The following is a 6,975-nucleotide window of genomic DNA, read 5'->3' as shown; positions in this document are numbered from 1 at the left end:
TGATCTGTAACTGAATAATCATGGAACCTAACCAAACTTGTTTATACTTTATTTTAGTAATATGTATATTAACTGCAGAGGCTTCTGGGCTGTGTACTAGCCTGGCTGGGCACTGTGAGCTAAGGCTACTCCACGCCCTATTAGCCTCTGCAGACAATATACACATTACTAATGTGAAGTTTTTAGGTTCCAGGATTATTCAATTACAGATTAGGGCAGAGGAAGGCAGGATGAATTTACTACCATCAAATCTACTTCTGATGGTAGATTTATCATGGTAGGTTTCCTTTAAGCAATCTTTCTAATCAGTATTCATATAAAGTACAATGTGGACAAAAATATATTTGATATCATATTCAAGATGTTTAACCATTACTCTTTGCTCTTATGCTAATTTATATGACCTTTAAGCTACCATGATCATTGGGGGGGCATGTATCTTTTTTTCCCTTCTGGTGTTTAATTGAGACTTTTGGAAGGTCTTTTTTGAGGTCTTTATGTATGATAATGTCTTTTTTCTTGTGATACATGTTTAGTTTTTTTCTGTCCTGGAAAGTTTTGGCTTTTTCTGAGCAAATTCTCCAAATCCATATGGACAAAAGGCATTGTGAGAGATTTGCAAACAGTAGTGGACACTGTAAATTTTGGAATTGAGGCCTTTTTAAGCACTTCTTACTTTAGTCGAAGACAGTCTCATGGTCAGGTTCAGGCACAGGATCAGGGCAGGCGGCAGAGATGCAAGGTCATGTCCAATCCGGGGTCAGCATCGGGAGGTCCAGGTAGATGGAAACGGGAACACAGGTACATGGGGCACAGGAATGCAGGAACACAGGAATGCAGGAATTTAGGAACACAGGAACGAAGGATTGCAGGAACGCACGACTCAAGAGCAGGAACAGGAACACATAGGAACTCAGAAATACTGAGGAATGTTGCAGGAAAGTTTACTCAATGGTGACGGCACACAAAGATTCATCAGGGAAGACAGGAAGGGGCTGGGAATTTATCAAGAAGGGCATCTGCCAATGCCTTTAAATCTGACACACCCTAGGCTGCTGGGACGCGCGCAGGGATTCACGGGAAAGGCCACTGGATCCGAGCGGGCTGAGTAGCGCGGCAAGCACAGCGGCCTGCACACAGGGGCACCCATGACACACTGTACAAGGTGCAGACAAAGGTTACTTGAGAAACTACAGAAAAATTCTCAGTGAAAAGTCGTAAAAATAAGAAAAGTCTCTAAAAATAAAAAACAAGCAGAAATAAAGATACAAGTCCCCATTGTATCATCAGTTTCTTAGCTGAATGTCCACTAAACGATCCGGTCCATATGTGCAACCTGTCTTCACTTTTAAGTGCTCATGAGCAAGGAAGAGAGGACAAGCATGGCAATTACTTGTTGCAGTGAGCCAATGTCAGCAGGAGGAGGGGGGAGAAGAGAGAGGATGTAGGAAGGGTGGAGGGAGCTGCTTTAGAGAGGAGTGATACTGAAGAGAGGAGGAGAGATGCAATTCAGCATACAGTATTTTAGATTTGAAATGCACCAACCCCCCTGGGACTCAGCACTGGATTCTGGCAGGGAGCCATGTAAAATAAACTTAAGGATTCTACAGGATTAAAACGATTTAAGGACTAGCCAAAAAATGAGTCAGCATGCAGGTCGTAGTTACCTGGTTAGTAAGGTTCCAAATAGACAGAAGTCCATCAACTCATCTCACCACTGGAAACCACTTCACATAACAACACTGAACAGTTAATGACGACAATACAGAGCAGACAAAGGTAGAAGTGGAGATTTCTCCCTTCCATGACTCATTGTTGCTATATAGATTTCTTCAGCAAAATGCAGCAGACACACCCCCTATGTGTAACTAAAAATATGATTCATTTCATTAGTTATTTACATTATCATGTTATCTGAATAACAACTATGTCACACTATGTTTAACTAGCAGAATAATTTACATTTCAGTTTTTTTCTGTCAAGATGGGGTGCACATTGTACATTAATGCACAATTTTTTGAGCATTATTGATCTCATCATTTGACTGAAATGAAAGAGTTAAAAATGTAAAAGGGTCTGAATACTTTTAGTACCCACTGTAACCCTTACGCCACTGTTGACCACACTGTATCAGCTGCATATATCATACAGTATGTAACCATAACACAACTGAGCCCCCAAAATTATTTTCATAAAATTGAGATCACCATGAACATCATATAGCATAGCGGAAGTATATATATCATAGAGCAATAAGTCTCTTACTGATTCACTTCGGGAATACTCTCCTCCAGTACTTCAGAATTCCACTCTGTCTAGACACAAAGTTAGTGCACTAAGACTATGACATATTCTTGCACGATTCAAATGCCACATCTCCATCTTTGGGCAGTCATGGCCTCTGAAACTTTTCAAGAGTATATGATAGTCTCAATGTGCTAACTTGTGTGTCCAAACAGTGTGGAATGCCGAGGTACCAGAGGAGAGTATCCCAGATGTGAATCAGTTACAGACTTATTGATGTATAATTTATGTACTTCTGCTATGATATGTGATATTTAATTTAACACCTTAGCGCTCTGCGCCGTAGCTGTACTGCGCTGAGTCCCGCGATTAGCGCTCAGCGCAGTACAGCTACGGCGCAGAGACGATGCCGGTTCAGCGCTGTATAGCAGCCGAACCGGCATCGCTAGCCGCAGGATTTCAGCGGTAATCTACCGCTGACATCCCCGGCTAACACCCGCGGTCGGAGTGGGCTCCGATCGCGGGTGTTTAACCCATTAAATGCCGCGGTCAACGCGACCGCGGCATTTAACATGCCTTCTGGGGGTCTTTACCCCACGATCGCCCCCCCGCACCGTTTTCGGGGGGGCCGATCGCTGTTTTGGCTCCTCTGGGGTCCGATCGGGACCCCAGAGAAGCCTTGGAGGGTTTACCTTTAAGATGGCGTCTGTGACGTCATCTTAAAGGCAAAGTGTCAGCCTATGCATCTGCATAGGCTGGCACTGATAATACCCTGCAATACATTAGTATTGCAGAGTATTATCAAGAACAAGCAATCAGATGATTGCTTGTTCATATCCCATGGTGGATCAAGTAAAAAAAATGTAAAAAAAAGGTTTTTCAATAAAAAATTACTTTATAAATCACTAAAAATGCCCATAAGCCAGAAAACATATAAAGAGACATATAACGCTCAAAAAAGTCTAAATCATAACACAAACCCCACATATATAGTATCACCGCGTCCGTAACAATCCATAGAATAAAACGAAATAACTATTGAACCCATATGATAAACGCCGTAAAAAAAAAAACGTCAAAAACCCGCCAAAAATTATGATTTTTACCTATTATATCCCACTAAAAATGCAATAAAAAGTGATCAACAAAACATATGTACTCCAGAATGATATTGTTGCAAAGAACAACATGTCCCGCAAAAAACAAGCCATCAACCAGCTCTGTAGCCAAAAACGTAACAATGTTATGCCACTTGGAAGACGGCGATGCAAAAATGATAGATTTTTCCCCACATTAGGGTTTTATTTGGCAAATTTAGTAAAACATAAGAAAAAATATTAATGTCTGGTATCCCCGTAATCGTATTGACCCATAGAATAAAGATAACAGGATTATTAGGATATACGGTGAACACGGAAAAAAAAAAAAGTAAAAAATCCAGTACAGAATTGATGCTTTTCTACTCATGACCTCAAAAAAAGTTCCAAAATTTTCAACAATAGGTGATACCATCCCCAAAATGGTAACACTGGAAAAAGCATCTCGTCCCGCAAAAAAAATGCCGTCACATGGCCCAAATAACAGAATAGCGAAAATTTTATAGCCTTCAAAAGGGGGCAACCAGAAAACTAAAATCCTGGCAGCTGCAGGGTGCTCCTTCCCTTCTGCGCCTCGCTGTGCCCCCATAACACAAGTAACGGCCACGTGTGGGGGGTCGCTGCATTCAGGAGAAATTGTAGAACAAATTTTATGGTGAGTTTTCTCTTTTTATCTTTTGGAAATGTGTAAATTTTAGGGCTAAATGAACGTATAACCGACAAAATTTGATAAATTTGAAATTTCTAAATTTCACCGCCATTTTGATTCAATTACTATGAAGATCTCAAGGGGTTAACAATCTTTGTAAAAGCTGTTTCTGATAGTTTGAGGGGTGCAGATTTGAAAATGGGTTGGTTATATAGGGAGTTTTGTTGCTAAATATGTAAAATTTGATTTCAAACAGTATTTATCCCCAAAATAGTCAATTCCGAAAATACGGAAAATCGCTATTCGATTTGTAGGCCGCGTGACGTCAAAATAAATTATCCAAACATTTCAAAAATTATGAAAATGTAAAGTAGACAAATGGGAAATGTTATTCTGCAAGCTATTTAGGTGGTAAATCTATCTGCCTGAAAACGCGGTGATTTAGAATTTCGAAAATGGCAAATTTTTCTAAAAATTCATCATTTTTTTCTTTTTTTGTAAATAAACGCAAAACTTATCAGCCAAAATTTACCACTAAAATGAAGTACAACATGTGGGGAAAAAACAATCTCAGAATCGCTTTGATAAGTAACAGCGTTCAAAAGTTATTACCACAGGAAGAGACACTGGTCAAATTTCAAAAAAAAGTTGCGAGCCTTAACCTGCAAACAGGCTGCGTCCTTAAGGGGTTAAATGGAAGAATCACTGTTGGAAATTGCAACTATTAATGGTGTTTATATCTAGTTATTTACATATTCTGCAGTTTTGAAGATTGTTGAACTCCAATTGCTGTATACTGCCACTGAAGGCTTACACATTGCTACATGAAGCTACAAAAGTTTTTCCTTGTCATTAAAGACCAACGAGGAGAAAAGCTTCTATATTTCCCTCTTGTCTAAACCCAGGAAGTACCTTCTTAATTATAAGAACTTATTTAATTATTTAATTCTCTAATTCTTTAATTTAATTATTTCATTCTCTTCAGATTGTGTAGCAAAGTTTTTGTCCATCAACCTAAATTACTGGCTCCTCACCAAAATCAGGTAGTTTATGGAGGGAAATGAAACCAGTTCATATTGTGACACATAGAAGGGAGCCAGTATATTTGTTGAGGCTTGACATTGAAAAAAGCGTTGACTGTTGGAATGGCCTCTTATGTTTAGAGATTTATTCTCTTGTAGAATGACTGGCCCCGAATAGACATTCTACTGACATCTTCTCCTTCTTGTCACCTATGTTTATGCTACCCTATGCTTCCTCCCAGCCAATTAAGATGCTCAATGATACCAAACAGAGATAACCTATATCTCCCTCTCTTATTTGTTGCATAATCCAACTAGCAGCTGGAGTCCCTAAGGGTCATTTGTATAATTTGTAGCACCTTTTTTGTAACAACAAGGGCATAAGAAGCTAAAAGAAGAGCAGATCCTGTCAGAGGGGCACCAATAGAATGTAAGTGTGCTTAGTTTACAATTCTTGATCCTGGTGGTAGATTTTAGTTACCCCAGAATACAGTATTATTATATGTTCTCATGCCTAGCATTATGAAAAGTGTCTGAGGATATTGTATCTGGAACTAATCTACAACATATTTGATATTTTTATATAGATATTATATTATTGGCTCTATATTTCACTTCCAAACAAGTTCTAGATGGAATATGAAACGGATCTAGCAAAAGAGATGTAATTTATCATGAGAATGCCCTGGAACAACGCTTATATACTAATGGATTTATTTGCTACCTATTGTAATGTCTTTTCTGAAACAGTGGAGAGAATTTTTTTTTTTATTAAATTTGCATCATTTCCCAGTATCAGTTACAACTACTGGTTATCTACGATGGTTGTATGTACGGAAGTACAGAAAATCGCAGTACATCCTCTTAAAAAGTATCAAATTTTATTCTTCATTCATTAAAAACATCATACAGTGGTTGGGCTAGAGCCTACGTGTTTCAAGCGTATCCCCCTCTTAGTTATGGCATGGTATCTAAAATGGCGTAGAAGATCAGTGTTGCAGGTCTTTCACTACCTATCTTGGACTTCTTGGGACATTGCAAAACAGTTATGCTTGATATTGCAGATAGCCCTTTTTGCTTGAATAGCACTGCACTAGAACAGGGCCATATAACAAATGGACATGATGTGACCAGCCTGTGAAGTAGATATGGTGATTAGCAGAAATACCTTAAGCAGCTAAATAAGGGGTGCTAGGCATCTGATATCGATCCCATATGCTGAGGGATTTTGCACTTGGATTTTTAGCATTCTTTGACAGATTCTTGATCTGATCTCTGTGCTGACATTTCACTAACTTGCACAGAAAATAGACATTGGGAAGCTCAGGTCTAACTGCTAGAACATTGTTTCTCCAGTAGGTAAACAGTCTTGCTAGTCACGTTCAATTCCTCTCTGGAGATCTTGACTATACTATAAGATGTTGTGAATTCTGCTGATGCCCACAAGATGTCCAATATTACACTAACTTTTACCTGTCCTCTTCTTTAACTAAACCTGTTTTATTCTCAAGTTTTTCAGTGTCATGATGCAATGTCTTCCACCAACCAATTGCATTTAATTTCACCTAAGTTAAAAAAAATTCTAATCTAAAAGGATATTGCAACAATGTACAACCATAACTATAGATGCTGCCATGTTGCTGTAATTTGCCCTAGTTTTCATTTGTTTTTGAGATCTACATAACTAGACAGATTGTAGGTGCCTGAGGAGGAGAGTGATTGTGTATCCAGAAAGGGAACCATAAAATCCATAGTACAGTATCAGCCAGCCTGCCTCCATTATTGAGTCCTATTATAAAACCCATATACAAGGCTTGCCAATCACACTATATAATTAAAGCATGTAGAAAAGCCTAGTACTACTTTATTGTCTTGAATTATGCTGAATAAATTAGTTGACAACCCCAGCAGATGTCAGCTATAGTTTGTAGGGGATGTGTTGGATTGACTTGCAAAGTACCT

The sequence above is a fragment of the Engystomops pustulosus genome, chromosome 2 (genome assembly GCF_040894005.1).
Source record: "Engystomops pustulosus chromosome 2, aEngPut4.maternal, whole genome shotgun sequence".
Classification (NCBI taxonomy): Eukaryota; Metazoa; Chordata; class Amphibia; order Anura; family Leptodactylidae; genus Engystomops; species Engystomops pustulosus.
This window is presented reverse-complemented; position numbering follows the sequence as displayed.